Source organism: Carassius gibelio, chromosome B12 (genome assembly GCF_023724105.1).
Source record: "Carassius gibelio isolate Cgi1373 ecotype wild population from Czech Republic chromosome B12, carGib1.2-hapl.c, whole genome shotgun sequence".
Taxonomy (NCBI): Eukaryota; Metazoa; Chordata; class Actinopteri; order Cypriniformes; family Cyprinidae; genus Carassius; species Carassius gibelio.
In genome coordinates, this window is record NC_068407.1 from 19,562,074 (window position 1) to 19,579,403 (window position 17,330).

Below are 17,330 nucleotides of genomic sequence, written 5' to 3' on the forward strand. Positions count from 1 at the left end.
AGGAAAACTGTGACAGAATGTTCATTTATATTGGAACTTTCTCTTATAAGTGAACATATCTACCTTCAAATGCTTTTTCAGGGACAAGGGCTTAATGAACATATTACTGGAAAAGGAAAACATAATATTGCAGTTTTTTTTTTTTTTTTTTTCATTTCTGAGGACAAGATGAATGAGCATTAAGTCGTTTTCAGGGCTGATAAAAAGCAGTCTTGACCTTGAGATGAAGGTCTAGCTGAAGCGAACCATGAGTTTTATTCTTCGGTCTGTCAGGAAGCAATGGTTTGTTAAAGATTTAAAGACAATCTTTTGTATGAGAGATCCTGACAAATTGTTTAAAGGATTAAATTATCTTGAAGAATCCTTATGGAGGATTTTCACTCTTACGGCTTTGCGACCAGCCTGAGGACAGAAAATCTCCTCTTAGTGTGTGAACTTTCTTAAACTTGAACCTGAGGCCAATGACAAATCTGAGTCACTGTGAAGACAGTCTCCTACCTTTAAGAACAGAGTGAAATACAAGGACTCTTTTGAGCCAGTGCACAACGTTTTTGAATTTGTGATTTTTTTAAATTGGGAAGTGAGTTGATGCAGATGCAGATGCTCAGTCAGTGGGCTGGAGTCGGGCCTGTTTTTAGTCGTCCTGCTATCTATGAGGTGATATCTGTTTGCTTGACCTTGATAAATGACTGAATCCCTATAATCTGTTTTCGTTTGTTCCTCTTCTTTAAGCGTTACAGCTTGTTCCCTGCCTCGCATCCAAGTGCCACATTCTGATGAAAACCTGCGCACTTTAAAACTCTCCAGTGTGTTCCTCGTCTAACCATACATTACCGCAAGACAAGCGGAAATGGCTGTTTAATTCTGATTTCTGGGAGCTTTAGCATTAACCTGATACAACTTTGTTTCATTTTGTTCATATTGACCTTGTTTATCCATCTTCTCCAGCATAAAATACCACTTGATATTGTCCATCCTTCAAGTAACAGTTTTGCTGCTGGCTGCTGTTTCATAAAATCCTCCTTTGTGCAGATTATGTATTTCCCTTTATACTGTTTATGTAAACATAACAGTGCATATTTTATGTAAAGAACCCATTGGCCCAGAAATATGTGCAATAACATGCCATAGGCTAAACAGAAAAAGTGACGATCATGCTTTATAATTGTCTGTTGATTTTTTTATGGTTTCTTGCTCTTGGCAGCAAATAATTCACAGAATGCTGCGGCACAAACTGTGCTTTATTCTTGCAAATTATTACATGTAGCCTAAGTTATTTTTCTTTTTTTTTTGTTTTCAAACTTTTAAAAGTCATTCATCAAAGCTCTGTAAATACTGGTCACAGTGATAGATTTACTTAAATTTCTCCAAGCTGACTACTCTCTAAAAAACACCACCATGTTTCAGGCCATTTAAGTTTTATTATGACGTGACAAAGTGGTTATATTTACTTTTTAAATTACTCTTTAACCCAACCCATTAACTATTGTTCATTTAGACTCATGAACGCGCTTGATCACAAGAGGATTTAGTGCATGGACCGATCATATCGCAATGGAGGCATTGGGAAACAGGTCGATTTAAGTCAAAGAGAAATACTTTTGATTCCATAGGGTATTTGGACCGAATCACTGCATAACATCAACTCTGCCATGGATATTAAAATCCCTAAAATAGTGAAAACACTATTAATAAGCACGGTTATAACATTTGCAGTTTAAGACATCAACTTGTAAGCACAAAACACAAGATACTTCTCTTTTCAGTATAAACAAGGACTTTATTGGATAAATCTAAGACAAAAAAAATCTAACTCATAAACACTAGAATCTGGAGGTACTTGTGTTGCTTGTTTAGGGGGTTCCCTTGATGTAGTCCTTGCAGAAAGGAGTTTCCCAAGTTTGTCGATTGGCTGGAAGTGCAGTTGTCATTTGAAGTGATGTCTTGGGAGGCAATGGGCAGTGTTGTTTGGTGGCTGAAGTTTTGATGGAAGCTCGGAGTTGGACTCAGAGATACGGCAATGTGGCAAAACTTAACCCAGAAACTCTCAAGGGAAAGGAAAATAAATTAAAGTAGAAGCCAGAAACAAAAGTGACTAGACTAGATGGTCTAGATCTCCTTTTAGATTTCGATTTAGCTTTAGCTTTTAGATGAGCAGCTAGCATGTAAGCCAGAGCATGCTCAAAGAGCTCTAAAAACAGTGTCAAAAAGGCTAAGAGCTGAATTTTTGATGGTGTCCTGACACATCCCAAATGGTGTCTTGACCAATTAGACATGTTTCTCCTCCCAATACATAAATCAACATGTCTTTCAGTCACATGGTCCGAATTTTCCCGCTTTTGCAGAGTATAATTTGGACATGATTTCTATAACAAGAATATAATAAATTTAACAAAATAATGATTAATATAAAGTTTGAAGCATGACTTTTCAAACTCATGCATACCCAATATGAATATAAACCTATAAACTATTCAAAAATTATTCATAAGACATTCTCGCTGAGTGATTAGGAAATGATGGTCAAATGTGTGGGTTACATACATAATATGGAGTTACGCATAGCAATTAGTTGCTCATAAGTCCTTTTAGCTTAACTTAGGTGCATATATACGTTTAAAGGCAGTTTCTGTGTCATTATGTGAATGTGACGACATGTTCTGAGAAGACCAAATGTGAAAAGAGTTTAGAAAGATTCTCAATCTGGTCTTTGTCTGCTAGGTGGGGGAAGTCAATCAGTCAAAAGTCTTAAGCTGCTAGCTGGTCGACTTGCTTCTGACTCGTGGCACCAGGGTATCGTGGACAGATTTATGACGTTGTCTTGTTATCCTGGACGTCCTTGTTGAATTTGGCTCTTTGGTGGTTTCAACCATGTTCCGGTTGAATCTTAAATTGTCTGATTTGTTCTAATACCCTAGACATTGACTTTCCAATATTCATTCTCATTCATTACCCCCCACCAAACTCACTGCATGCTTTAGGGGGTCTGATAAAACTCAGTGGGCTCAGGGGAGACAAGAGAGACACCGACTTGCGCTGTAACTTTACCTACTGGCGTTGCTGTTGGCCAGTGTTTATTTAGAACAACATGTCATTTATACACTATGCTATATTATGTTATATTGGTTTGTAATGTTTCTGCTGCTCATTACTGCAAATAAGCAAGTGATCATCTGCCAGAGATTACATGGAAATATTTGACTTCAGGATGCTGGAATTGACCAATCTAAGTCAAGTATTCCAGAGAGCCAGTAATAAACAAGGTTATCTGCCCTTTTCTTTCAGCTGAATATCTCTCTGAACTGATAGCTCTGAAAGTCCATTTCATGCAGAGGGTTTCTGTAAGCCAATTTCATCACATTTGTTCAGCAGGAAAAGCGAGATACAAAAGTGCTTTTTGATGGAATTTTCTCATAGGGCCACAAAGTGTGACCAGAGATGGGTAATAGATTTTTATTTTATCATTTTTGTTTTTTTTTAAACAAGCAAAATTGAAGTTGAAATTGACTGCAACTTGACTTTGTCTGTAGAAAAGTGCCCACAGACATGTTAGTAATATCCCCTGCTGTGTTCAGCAATAAAATAAAAAATAAAAAATGAATCATTATATTGTTTAAATAATAAGGTATTCATTTATTCAAAATCCACTTGGCTTAATTAAGACTTCATATATTTAAACAATATAAAGATGACAATTATACTACACGATGTGATTACTGTATAATTGCTTTGAAGAGGCCTGTAATTTCGTATTTCCTAAACTAGGAATATATAATGAGGAACTATCACTAAATGACTGGGGTTTGCAGCAGATGGATATTTGAAGACCACGGTTTGTCTTGAATGCTTCAGAAGAGTTTAAAGCACTGCTAAACTGCTTTAATTAATAAGCTTCATTGCTTTGGAAATAAGCTCTGCTACGCGCCGATTATTGACTCTGAAAAAACTTGACTTTCAGGAGTCGAGGCTTGGCAGCTGACCAGATTCATGCCCAAGCCGTGTAACTTAGTTTCCTTGAGAAATTACCCATAGCTTGGCGCAAGGTCAAGATGAAAATGATCTGGCATTCGCATTTCATCAGCGATCACTGCTAGTCACCTCAGGCTAGGAAGCTCTTTAGTGCCCCGCTAAAGTCATTACAGTGCAACTAGAGCAAAGAACACCTCTGTAAATAACCACAGAAACACCTGATACACAATCAAATGAGCCTATTATGGCTCCCCTGAATAACTGTGAATTACTTTGCACTCGCTCACACCTCAGAAGCTTCAGCATTGATCGTACAGCAGGGTGTATCGTGACGTTCCTAAAGCTCATTCAGCGTTCTCTTTTAAAGCTCTTGTGTGACAGTGAGATCAGATTAAACCAAGACAGCTTGGCGCTAATGGTGCTCTTTTTGCACTCTGCAAATGTAATGTTTCCACTCCAAACCTGCTTGTTTCACACTCCTGTCCGTAATCCTGGAGCTGAAATAGGAACATACTTGTGAGGATGCTGTGGAAGAAGAAATGGGGCATTACTTTTGCTCCTGCATGCTATAATAATTTTATATTTTAAGTATGAGGTAGCACCTTACACTTCTTATGTCAATGGCTGTGTCAGAAAGCTTAGGCTTGCTAACTTGTTGCCTCGCTGCTTTATCAGACAATGACTTTGCAGGCAACGGTTTAATGATCTACAACAAAATAGAGCAAGATTTGGCTATAAATAAGCCAGTATTAATTTATTATAATACTAATTTCTCACTAGAAGTAACATAAAAATCATACATTTACTCATTGGGTAGATTACTTGCAAACTGTAGATTCTTACTGATTCCAAATTACATGCAAAATATTGTTGTTAGTTATGGAATCGATTGCATTAACATTTTAGGTAATATAATCAGACTACATTTAGAATACTTGTGAACTTATCTTCATTGATTTAAATAGGATAATCTTGTACCATACTGATATAAGAATGCAGAAAATATATTCAATTTGTTGTTATTAACAACATGAAGTGCATTAAACACCACATTATGTTAAGGTTTGTATAGAAAGTACAGGGGGTTTATGAGTTTAATTAAAAGCTTATAATTAAGTGAATCTTAAAAATGTGTAAAATTTAAATTATTATAAAATAAAAATAGCAATCAAAACACTTGTCATGTCATGTGACCATTAGCCAATGTCAGAGAACCGTGAGCATGCAAATTTATTTGTAAATGATTAACTCATTACCTTAAAATCTCACTGATAATTCAAATAAAAATAAATGTGTTCATCAGTAGCTGATGCAATGTTGAAATTATTCATAAAACTGAACTTATTTTTGTAAATCCAGCGGTCAAATGCTGTTTGACCTCTAACTTTTCTATGTAGTTATATACATCGGACTAGTAACTGGTCAACAAAACTGGAAAACTTTCTGACTGTATATAAACAGTGGGTAAGTTTACAAAGGAAACTTTAAAGATGAAAAAGGAAATCATGAATAAATTATTTCTATTATGTGATTAATATGTAGTCATGTAATATATATAAAAGTAAATGTAATCTGATTGCGGGTATTTTAAAATGTAATATAATATAATTAAATATAATCCAGATTCAGTGTAATCATTTACTACTCAGCACTGCATACCAACTATCCACAGAATGGAACACGTGGGATTGTGGGATATCAAAGGCAGTGAAGGATACACTGCCTTCAGAAATTCCAAGATCAGATGAAAGTATCTCAAGAAAAAGCGAGTGAAGCTGACGCTGAATTCAGATACGATGCCTTCCTACCTTGGAATGCTTCCACTGAAGGACGCATTTTTCAGCTTTCAGACACTCCTTCAAAACTCCTTCATTTTTTTCTCTCTTAAACCTTACCCTTTCTTTAATTTCTTTACCCAAGTAAACCATACTACATTAGTTTGGGAATTGATGGGACAACATCAGTGTTATTTATTTATTTATTTAAATTTTTTCATTCTTTTCTTTTTTTTCTTTTTTCTTTTGCTAACTGTTTTGTGCTTCTCAATGCCCAGGGTAATTTATTATAGTTTATTTGAGGACTCTTTGGTAATGATTCTTGTTTGTTTTTCTAAGAAAAGCCTCATCTATCATCGTCAGACATCCAGTGCTCCATACACTTAAAGAAACGCTCTGTGCTTTCTCGCAAGGGGAACATCAGTCATTGTGATATTTGACACAATTGTTTTCAGATTTAAGAATGAAAGAAAATTACTGTTTTGAGAAGTTAGTGTTTTTAAGAAAACAATATAGTGCAGTATGTTGCTTCAGAAAGCTCCAATATTGTTATGAATCATAAAAAATGTGTCACAGTATTCTTGCACGAATTCATTACAGCAGTGTCTTTGTTTTTTCTCCCTTTCCACACACACAAACACTTTAATTTATTTAAATGGTGAAATATAGTTTCTATGATGGTTGATCTTTCTTAAATAAGGCTTGAGACTGATTACATAAACATTTAAAAAAACAAATCTGGCTCAAGCAAAGTAGACTAGAAATTGCATGTCTATCTTTGTTGAAGTACTTTGTCATTAAATTCGCCAAATGCAATCTTCTCACTAGTTTAAGTAGCAGATTTAGCTTTATATTTCTAAATTCGACAGAGGCCTCATTACACACACACCCTAATTTAATCGAGTAGGGGCAAGATGACACACTACTTAATTTGTTTCTCTTGATCATCGATGATGACAAAATCTACAGCTGTGCCATTATACCCCAGTGCTGTGAGACAACTAAATTAGTGAGCATTTATATTTGTTTCCTGTAATAACACATTAGCTGATGGATCATTATTCTGATTTCTAAGCTAAATGTACATCTAAATAGTGCATGCAGATTGTTCTTCATCTTCGGCAATCTTACTCTACCTGCCTTAACGTGAGTTCCTAAATGGACTCCCAGCATGAAAGTGATTTAATAAATGCCACGGACAGAGTCGCGTTGACATTTCACTGATTTTATTCAAGCCAAGGTTTGTTTTTGAATATGTTGTAGTGCGTTTTAATAATAAATCATATTTGGTAAAACCTATGGGAGGGGTTCTCTAGAGAGTGACTACGTTAGTAATGAGAAGGAAAGCCAATCAGCCATAGAACACTGAAGCTCCAGTCAGGAGCCCGAAATTAAAGAGCTAAACGATGCGTGCACTAAATTTCCTCCGAATCTCCAGGGCTCTCCGCTGTTGACTGGAATCAAACTTCTCTCCGAGAGCCCCATCTGCCTGAGACATGCGTAACTTTCTTCCGGACTCCAGAGCTGTTGGACAGCTCGAGCTGTCTGGTCTCATCTGTGAAAGTGAGAATAGGGAGAAATTATCCTGAACGCTTGTACCATCCTCAACGTCTCGAAGTCCTGACAGCCCAGTAAAGCTCCTACAACACATCCTTCTTAAAGAGCTGCTGGCCGTTACACAGCAGACTGGGATAACTGACATCTAAGCCCACAGGAGCGTATAATAATATATTGTCCAAAAGCTGTATATTCCAGTGTTCCGGGTGTTTTTTTTTGTTGTTTTTTTTTTTGTGTGTGTGAGCTGGAATTTAAGTGTGGCTGTTGAGAAAACTATTGGTGTATTATGTTTGTAATAAAGAGAGAATGAGGTTTTAAATGTTGTTTGTATGTATATTCTTTAGAACAGCAGATATAGAGAGATTTACACATCATAGCTAATTAAATTGTTTATCATATCACCACCTGTTTATAGGCGTCGAGTGTGTAGGCAGTGTTTGCACTTCCTCCACTGAATAAAAGGCAAGATCTGCATAAGTTAAAAATGTTTCATCATTTCTGAGTTAAGTGTCAGTTCACGTTATGTAAAATGTCTCAGTTGCATCATCCTCTTTTTTGAAAGCAAAAAAAAAAAACCTTTATGTTATAAATCTTATTTTATTGCTTCTTGTGCTCGACCAAATCCTATGCTTAACTTTGCCAGAAGGTGCCATAGTAAACACTAAATGAATGAATTATTCTGAATGAACTTTATACTATAATTAAAATGTTTTATGCATTTTTTTTCCAAAGTAGAAAGTTTACAGAAAATGACAGATCAATGTAGTCCCGTTCATTCAATAATGAAGAGTGTAACCTTTAATTATTCAATAAAACAATGAAAACTGAGGAATTACATGCATTTTTATTGTGTTTATCTTTAGGTTTTCAATAATGAAACAAGAACAAAACATAACTTTACTAACATTGTTGCTCCTTTATTAGACAAAAGCATCTGCTAGTACTACCAGTAAATGTTCATTTTTCTGTGCTATTTTTAACATTATTAATTGCCAACATTAAGCAACAATTCTGATAAACCATCACATCATATAGTGGGGGTGGATTTCTGTTTTCAAATAAAAAATAAGGGGGCGAAATAAAGAAAACCAGCGCAGTACTGACTCTCTAAGCAAACAAATCATTGTCTAAATTCAGAAAACTAGAATACTACTCTTTAATATATGATGGTATGCTGTTGTGAATTCATCCATTGTGAGTTTATATATATAAATAAGTATATACATATATAATATATTTGCATGTAGTGTGCATATTTACCTTTATTCATCATTCTGATATCTTCAGTTGCATTATGTATAAAATGAACCAGTGCTGATGTCGCTATCGCCTGTACAGTCTAGATAAATGTAATATTAAAAAGTGCTATGATTCAGAGTTCATGAATAATACAGCATTGAGAGCTCTGCTAATTCTCCCGAACTCTTTAACAAACATCCAATTGTATTAGCATACTTGGCGCCAGTCAGTTAGAGATCTTTGCAGAAAGGAAATAAAAATATATCACTGTTGCACAGAGCTAAGCCTTCTTTGGAAAGGAACTTCCATGTATGTCTTTTTATTTTTCACATATAAACAAACCACAGATATAAACTGTGCGGGATTTGTGCAAGTTAAGATTTCTTAGTTTTTTTTAGATGTCTGATGATTCGTGTTTGTCAATCTGTAGCTTCTGGAATAAACAAGGTGACCGACACCATGAGTGCTTTGAAACACATCAGCGAGAAAAGCATTAAGCAACTCTGCTGTCTAACAAAAGAAGAAAAAAAAAACACAACATCATTCCCGTGCCAAGACATTAAACCGAAGCATTGGATTTCTGTGCTTTGTCCAATAAAAACAGATGGTCGGATTTGGCAGTCTAAGTAAGGTGGCTAATAAATTCCTCCTCGATTGATTCGACCATTTTTCACATATTGTCAGAGAAGCATACGAAGGGGAACCAAGACGTATGGAGAAAATGCCAAAGCGAGCTTTACTGTGGTAATTTGTTTGGAGCCATCTGTTTTCATTAGAGGTGTTGCAGTCATGAGTTCAACTGAACCTGGAAGGAAATTCCAAAGTAAGAAAATCGTTATTTAAATCACACCACAGAGCTCGTGAAGTACTAAACCTAAATTCCCACAGCCCACTTCATGTGCCAACCATATGTGCACATACTTTGAAAGCAGACGTTTGTCTTTGCCTTAACTGTCCTTAAAGTTGGAATTACATTGTGACCGGAGTGCACAAAACAAAAAATAAAAAACTGTAGGCCTGGAACTGGAATTTATGAATTGTTGGCTCGTTGTTTGTAATTGCTGTGGTCATGCGAGCTACAGGTTATTGGATGGGAAGAGTATTTTCAAAGAGTATATAGGAAGAACATAAATATAATGAATTGTGGGTGAAGGTTTATGTGAATGTCTCTCTGAAGGGAACTGACTATCTTCAGAAGTTTCGATGGAAATGACATTATCTTTTCCTCTTACCTCCGTTTAAAGTAGTATTTATTTGCGCAGCACTGCTTTGTTTACAGCAGCTACCAAGGAAACGCTGTAGCTGCTGTTCCATAAACGCCACCTGCTGTCAGAGAATACATTTGCATTCTCAATCATGCCATCTGCTGTTTTTGTGTTTTGCAGATGTTTTATGTACCATCTTTTTACAAAGATAAAGTCAGACCGCTCATGCAAAGTGTGTGGTATCTTTGTTTGATCAAGATTAAAATGCAGTGATGCCCCTTTATTCCAAATGAGTGTTGGCCAGTTTGCTTGTTATAGAGCAAATAAACAATACATAAATTTGCTTTAAAAAAAGCGGTAACCACCCTTGTCTTGTCTGTTGGGACATTTTCAGTGTCCTTAAAATGGAAGTAATATCTTGGCTGTCTTTTTCTATCAGCTTGTCTTTCATAAAGGTCAAGGTCAGGGATCCTGGTCTCAAAAAGATTTGTGACCACTGCTCTAGAGAGTGTGATGTCGTTCTTATAAAACATTTCTTTTATAAACTGTGTAGATTTAGATCTGTTTCTCATACAAGCTACTGCATGACTTTAGTTTGTGTTTGAATAAAGAGTGTTAGTCAGTCTGTGTTATGATACTTTTATTGTGCTATTTCATCATTTTTGAAGCTTGAACACCTCAGTCCTCATTCATTGTAATTGTGTGTAAAAGGGCAGCGTGAAGGTTCTTCAGAATTTTTTATTTTGTGTTCCACAGAAAGAAAGTCATACATGTTTCATTACATAAGGATGAATAAATCACAGTGTTTTTTATTTATTTATTTATTTTGGAATTAAAAATTATTTCCTTTCCTTCCTTTTCTATCCTTTTAAATTGTTAAAAAATCATTGTAAACCTTCCCAGATACCTTCGTATTCAGATCATTCACACTGGTGGTTTTTACTCCAGTAGTCAAGGTCATTTTTTTTTCTGTATAAATTTTTCTCCTCTACCTCGAAAATGATTTGATAAGACAAGAATGGGATTTGTATTGTTGTGTCAATCCTGTTTATAGCTGGAATATGCTCTGCTGTACATAAAAGAGACATTGATCCTTCAGTACAGTGCAGTGTCAGCGTTCTGCATATTTATGCAACACACAAACTGAGAGGCATGAATGTGAAGGTGTGCTCTGTTTTTCTTATACAGGTTTTTATTTCCTGTGGGTTTTCTCTTTCCTGGTGTAAACAAGTGTTTTTTTATTTTTTTTTAATGTAGCCTACTGTAGATCCCAAGCCCTGTCTGAATCACACTTGAGAAGCGCTGATTATAAAGCTTGTGTTGAACCTGACAGGAATTATCCTTCTTCTCTCATTTCACAAGTGGCCGCAGTGTTTAGCGGTTGTTCCGCATGGATACACAGAAAGACAGCGTCAATTTAAAACGCAGCTCGAACACGACAGGTTTACTGTAGGTGGTCCAAAATACATTTTAGCATAAGTGATGTCTCACTTGTGCCATGCTTTTAATGGCTTTTCTGTGGTGGAGTGAAAAAGGTCAAAGCGTCTCGTGAGGATTGCGGACACGTGGTCCAGCTGTGTGAAGTAAATGAACATGTATTCATGTGGAAGAGCTTGCTCTCTGGCCTCGCTGCTGGCCGGAACCTTTGATTCTCCATCCATCATCACAGTCTTAGATATGATGTATGAGCTGACACATTAACACCTTTGCTGCAGGAAGTTGATGTGCTGTCAGATCCTCAAGAGGTGTGAACACAGGCTTATTTGCAATAAACTGTTAGTGTGTTAGAATTAATTAGGGAAAATAATTATATGTTTCTGTTACCTGCACTTGAATATGAGATATTTGGATTGCAAGTAATAAAAAGGAATTGTAAAGTCTGACACACAGACTAACATTCAAGGTTAAAGATAAAACCAGAAACTGAGCAAAAAGATCAAGCAGCACTAGAAAATTACAAATGCATAGTTAGAGGCTGGTCGGCATGACTCATTTTGCTGATTTGACTACACAAAAACACCTTTCTCCGTTGAGGATTCTATATAATAATAATAAAAAAAAGGCTACAGAAGCAGTGAAGCACTGAAATGACAAAAACATATTTCAGTTAATTATGTCAATTCTACGATTTGTTAAATTTAGAACTTTTTATCAAATCTAATAAACAAAAATGTTAAACCAAATCTTGTGTAAATTATATCTTGCGTAGCTTGGGTCTGAAAGACACTTAACTCTTAGTAATTGAGAACAAACACTTGACCTGAATAAAGCTGAATGATGGTACTGTTGTCTTCTGTAGTGCTGCTTTACAGCTGAATCACATCCTGCAACATCAACACTTGAATTTAATTGAATCAACATTAAAGGGATAGTTCATTCTGTCATTAATTACTCACCCCTTATTTTGTTCCAAAACTGTAAGACCTCCATTTATCTTCGGAACACAAATTAAGATATTTTTGATGAAATCCAAGAGCTCTCTGACCCTCAGATAGACAGCATGAATCCTGACACGATCAAGGTTCAGAAATGTAGCAAGGAGATTGTTAAAATAATCCATGTGACATCAGTGGTTCAACCGTTACTTTACGAAACTATAAGAATACTTTTTATGCGCAAAAAACAAAACAAAAACAACAACAGTTATAACAGTATCACATACATAAACAACCTATGCAATGTATGAATGCGGATACATTGTTTATGTTCATATCAAAGCATAAACAACATAAACAGCGTATCTGGGCACGGTGCGGCCAACGCTATCTCACGGCCAATTCGTACGTATTTTATGAGGTGGCTTATTCGTACAAATTTGTACGACCTCACTTGTACGATTTTATACGATTTGTCTAAACCCTATTGACGGTTAGGTTTAGGGGGCGGGGTTAGGTGTAGGTCATTCGTACAAATTCATACGAATTGTGCAACTTGTAAAATACATACGATTTGGCAACAATCGTATGTATTTGTACGAGTGTAGTCGTACGAATTCGTATGAAATAAGCCACCATTTGTGAAAAATATACGAATTGCCATGAGATCAGGTTGGTGCGGCTGACACAGAACAGCATATGTTTTTTATGTATGTGATACTCTCCAAAATAGCTCTAAAGTTGTGCCGCGGAGGAGCCAAATTGCTGAATAAAGTTTTTTTTTTTTTTTTTTGCACAAAAAGTAAGTAAAGTTACTGTTGAAACACTGAGGTCACATGGACTATTTTAACAATCTCCTTGCTACATTTCTGAGTCTTCATCGTGTAAAGATCCTTGCTGTCTATGGGAGGGTCAGAGAGCTAATTTACAGTGAATTTGTAACTTTCTCCACAGTTGTGTTTCAATCATTGATTCTGGTATTTTCTTATCACTGTGAAGCTGCTTTGAAACAATCTGTATTGTATATAGAGCTACAAAAATTAATGTGACTGAATCAGAATCATAACCAGAAAGAGCTTTATTGCCAAGTGTGTTTACACACACAAGGAATTTGTCTTGGTGTTGGGAGCTACCATTTCATAAAGTACAAACATAGTGCAGACAAACATATAATTAAGGTAATAAAAACACTAATAATAAAGAGAATAGACAAAATAAAAATGTCCATAGACAGAACTGTGAATGTGCATGTGTCCTATGTAGAGATGAAGGTTTGATGAGTTATTTACAGATGTGCATTACTGAGGTGTGTTATGTGTTGTTCAGGAGGGATATGGCCTGGGGGGGAAATATTCTTGTGTCTGGCTGTTTTGGTGCTCAGTGATCTGTAGCGCCGGCCAGAGGGCAACAGTTCAAAGAAAGAGCAAGCTAGGTGTGAGGGGTCCAGAGTGACTTTCTTAGCCCTTTTCCTCACTCTGGAGATATAAAGATCTTGGAGGTTGGGTAGAGGGGCACTGATAATCCTCTCAGCAGTCATGACTGTCCGTTGTAGTCTTCTGATGTCTGTTTTGGTAGTTGAACCAAACCAAAAAGTTATAGATGGAATCTGAATGACTCTTCTGCAGTCACAGAGCTGTTCATGATGGTGAGTGGGGGGAGTGCAGGGCGTTTCTCCTGAAGTATACGATCATCTCCACAATTTTGAGCGTGTTGAGTTGTCCAGGTTGTTAAGGCTGCACCAGACAGCTCAACCTCCTGTCTATAAGCAGACTCTTCTCCGTCCTTGACGAGGACGATGACTGTGGTGACGTCTGCAAACTTCAGAAGCTTGACAGAGGGGTCCTTTGAAGTGCAGTCATCCGTGTAGAGGGAGAAGAGCAGTGGGGAGAGCACAGATCCCTGGGGGGCACCAGTACTGATGGTGATAGTCCTGGATGTGAGTTTGCCCAAACTCACTAGCTGCTGCCTGTCTGTCAGAAAGCTGGCGATACAGTGACAGATTAGGGTGGGCATGGAGAGCTGTGTCAGTTTGTCTAAGAGAAGGTCAGGCATGATGGTATTGAAGGCCGAACTGAAGTCCACAAATAAAATCCTTGCATCACTCTCAAGTGACTTCATGACCACGGACGTGGGAGCGACTATAAAGGCAAACTTGTGATCCCCAGTGATCTGTTGAAAATATGTGTGAAGATGGGGGCCAGTTGGTCAGCACAGACTTTTAGACAGGCAGGTGAAACACCGTCTGGACCTGAAGCTTTCCTAGATTTCTATTTTCTGAAGACCCGGTTCACATCCTCTACACTGACCTTAAGTGCAGGTTGAATGGTGGAGGAAGTGCAGATCAGAGAGGGTGGGGGGTGGTAGACTAGGCTTTTCAAATCGACAGTAAAACACATTCAGATCGTCAGCCAGTTGTTGATTCTCCACAGACTGTGGGGGTGGTGTCTTGTACATGGTGATGTTCCTCAGACGAGTCCATACTGACGCCGGGTGGTTGGCTGAGAGCTCTTTTCTCCGATTTTCAGAGTAGTTCTTTCAGCCACTCTGATCTCCTTTTTTAGTCTGTTCCTGGCCTGGTTATACAAGATTTTAACTAAAAAATAATTAAAAATAAAAGGAAAGATAGAAAGAGCATGGACATTCATGCAGACATACGGTGGAAATTTTAAAAAGTATATCTGTGTATTTTTGTTAATGTCAGAAAACCTTTTGCAAAGCACAATTTACATAAGGGAAACATCACTAACAGGAATAAAAGATGTTCATCCACCTACTGTAGGAATCTCCCACTTCCTCGAAATGGAGAATTTACAGTAGACAACAGTACCATTCAAATGACAAATGCTATTTTACTGAACAATTTAGATGGTTTACAAAAAAAACAAAAGCTTCACATTACTATTTTTAAAGCCTCCAGAATGATATTTATGTATACATCTATCTATCTATATCTATCTATCTATCTATCTATCTATCTATCTATCTATATAGATAGATAGATAGATATAGATATGTGTGTGTGTGTGTGTGTGTGTGTGTGATAATCTGCATTACACTACATACTGTACACATTTGATAGACCTGGAGAAATCCTTAAAATCTAAGCACAGCAAACACAAAGAGACAGGAGGAGGACGTGAAAGCATTGTGTAAATAAATGATTTAACATTCCGTCTCGTGCATTTCTGGCTCTGGTACAGAAGAAAGAAAAAAGATAGGGTATCAGGCTAACATGTTCACTTCTTTTCCCATACAGCCTTAGGAAAGCTCTTCTGAACAGAAGCTGAAATATGTGCTCGTCTTAGCAGCTGTGACCCACTTAATTCATTCATCCCACAGTCGACGTCAGGAAAGAGGAAAACAGTGGCAGCTGTAAAACTATTCCTCTGAGAGACGTGTGATTCATGTTAGCCCGTAGCAGTTTCTATAACTCTAATGCTATGTGGTGCTTTACGTTTCTTTGGCTCTCAGTCACTCTGATGGGAAGGGAAATGATGAGTGTAGTTGGCCGAAAGGCTTTAAATAAGGGTGGACTGAGCTCTAGTGCTGTCTGTCAAAGGTGAGCTGTTTCTCCATTTGTCTTCAATCTCAAATTAGGGCCAGAAATGAATTAGAGTTGGAGCTGGAGTTGGAGTTTTGTATTGTGGTTGCAGCACACAAACATTCTTGTATGTTTGCACAGATGTAACACAGTGACAGCACAGACTGATTCTGGAGACACAAATGTTTACAATCCTGCAAGGTTTACATAAAATTATATATTTATCAGAGAAATCAGGCAATCATTAGAAATCATTCTGAAAACTTAAAAAAAAAACCTTGTCAGTGTCCATTTTCCTTTCAGCAGAGTTCTGGCTCTAATCAAACACACATGAAGCAGGTAATCAAGGTTTCATGATCACTCAACACTTCCAAGCCATTTTCCCCCCCTGTGCAATAATGTAACTCACTGCTTAACCACCATAGTATGATGCATCATTACAGAAATGATCTAGCTAGTCACAGCTGTATCTAAAACCATCTCTTAGATGCTGCTGTGCTGAACATGGCATCTGAGGACTAATTCACTATTTTTTTTCCCCCAGTTGTTTTGCTTTATTCAGAGTTTGATTCATTGCATGTTCCCTCTTCCGACATACTCTGGGATTCCCATATGCACTGATGCACATGCTAAACTCTGCTACTGAGCAGGAATCCGGATTTTGTTCTGCCACTATGACAGGATATTGAGCAGGTGAGCTTTGAGATATACATGTATTTTGAGATATACATGTACATTGCCTTCCACATTTTTTTTTCTGTCTAGCAAACAGGTATGATTTTGTCTTTCTCTGTGAAAACACTCCCAGAGAGCTTGAACCTGTGAAGTGCTGGACAAATTGGTGATGTCCTTGCAGTTCCTCTTGTTTCAAGCCAAAGAGCTCTTAAAGTCTTTCAGTGTTTTAGCTTCTCTGACGATTCCCTTCTTTCTCCAGCCTCACAATTTGGCAGGAGGCTCAGGTTGCTGTTTGCTCCCTGTTGGGTCTTGTCTTTTTCGTTTTGTTTCAGTGCTCTAAACTTCTCCAGCAATTCAGTTATTTGGCGAACCTCACAAAGTTAGCAATGCTGTTATGTAACATTTCTCAGATGCACTCGTAATTTGTAGTTTTGTAAGTACGAATCAGAGTCATGCTGATATTCAGTATAGCAACACTCTTGACTGTGTGGGATTGCTGAAATATTGACTGTGTGTCTAACCTATCATCAACACTATATGTCATTAGTAAGCACTAAGTCAGGTATGTACTATATGAGGTGACTTTGTGAAATTAAAATAGCTAGAGGTCCCAAAGATGAGGTAATATTAGCTGGGCTTTGCCTTTAAATAGCACTTCCAGTCCTGCCGGTAAACCAAATGCTAAGTCACTCAAGCAAGACTCAAAGCTAGAAAATTATGACCACAGCTGAGGCCAAGTTGCCTTGACAACACCTGTGACTAAGAAAGATCTTCCTTGGCTCTCAGTGGTTTTTGTTGTTGTTTTGTGATCCTTTAGCCATGCAGGAACAATGCGGTATATACACATCATGATGGATTTGTGTTGCGTTGAAGGGAGTCACAGTTCTAGTGCATTACATACACATATTTTGTGTACTGAAGCATTTCCTTGTGTGCATATGTGTGAACATCACTTAACGAGAATAGCTAGATCACTATGTGATGTTAAAAGGAC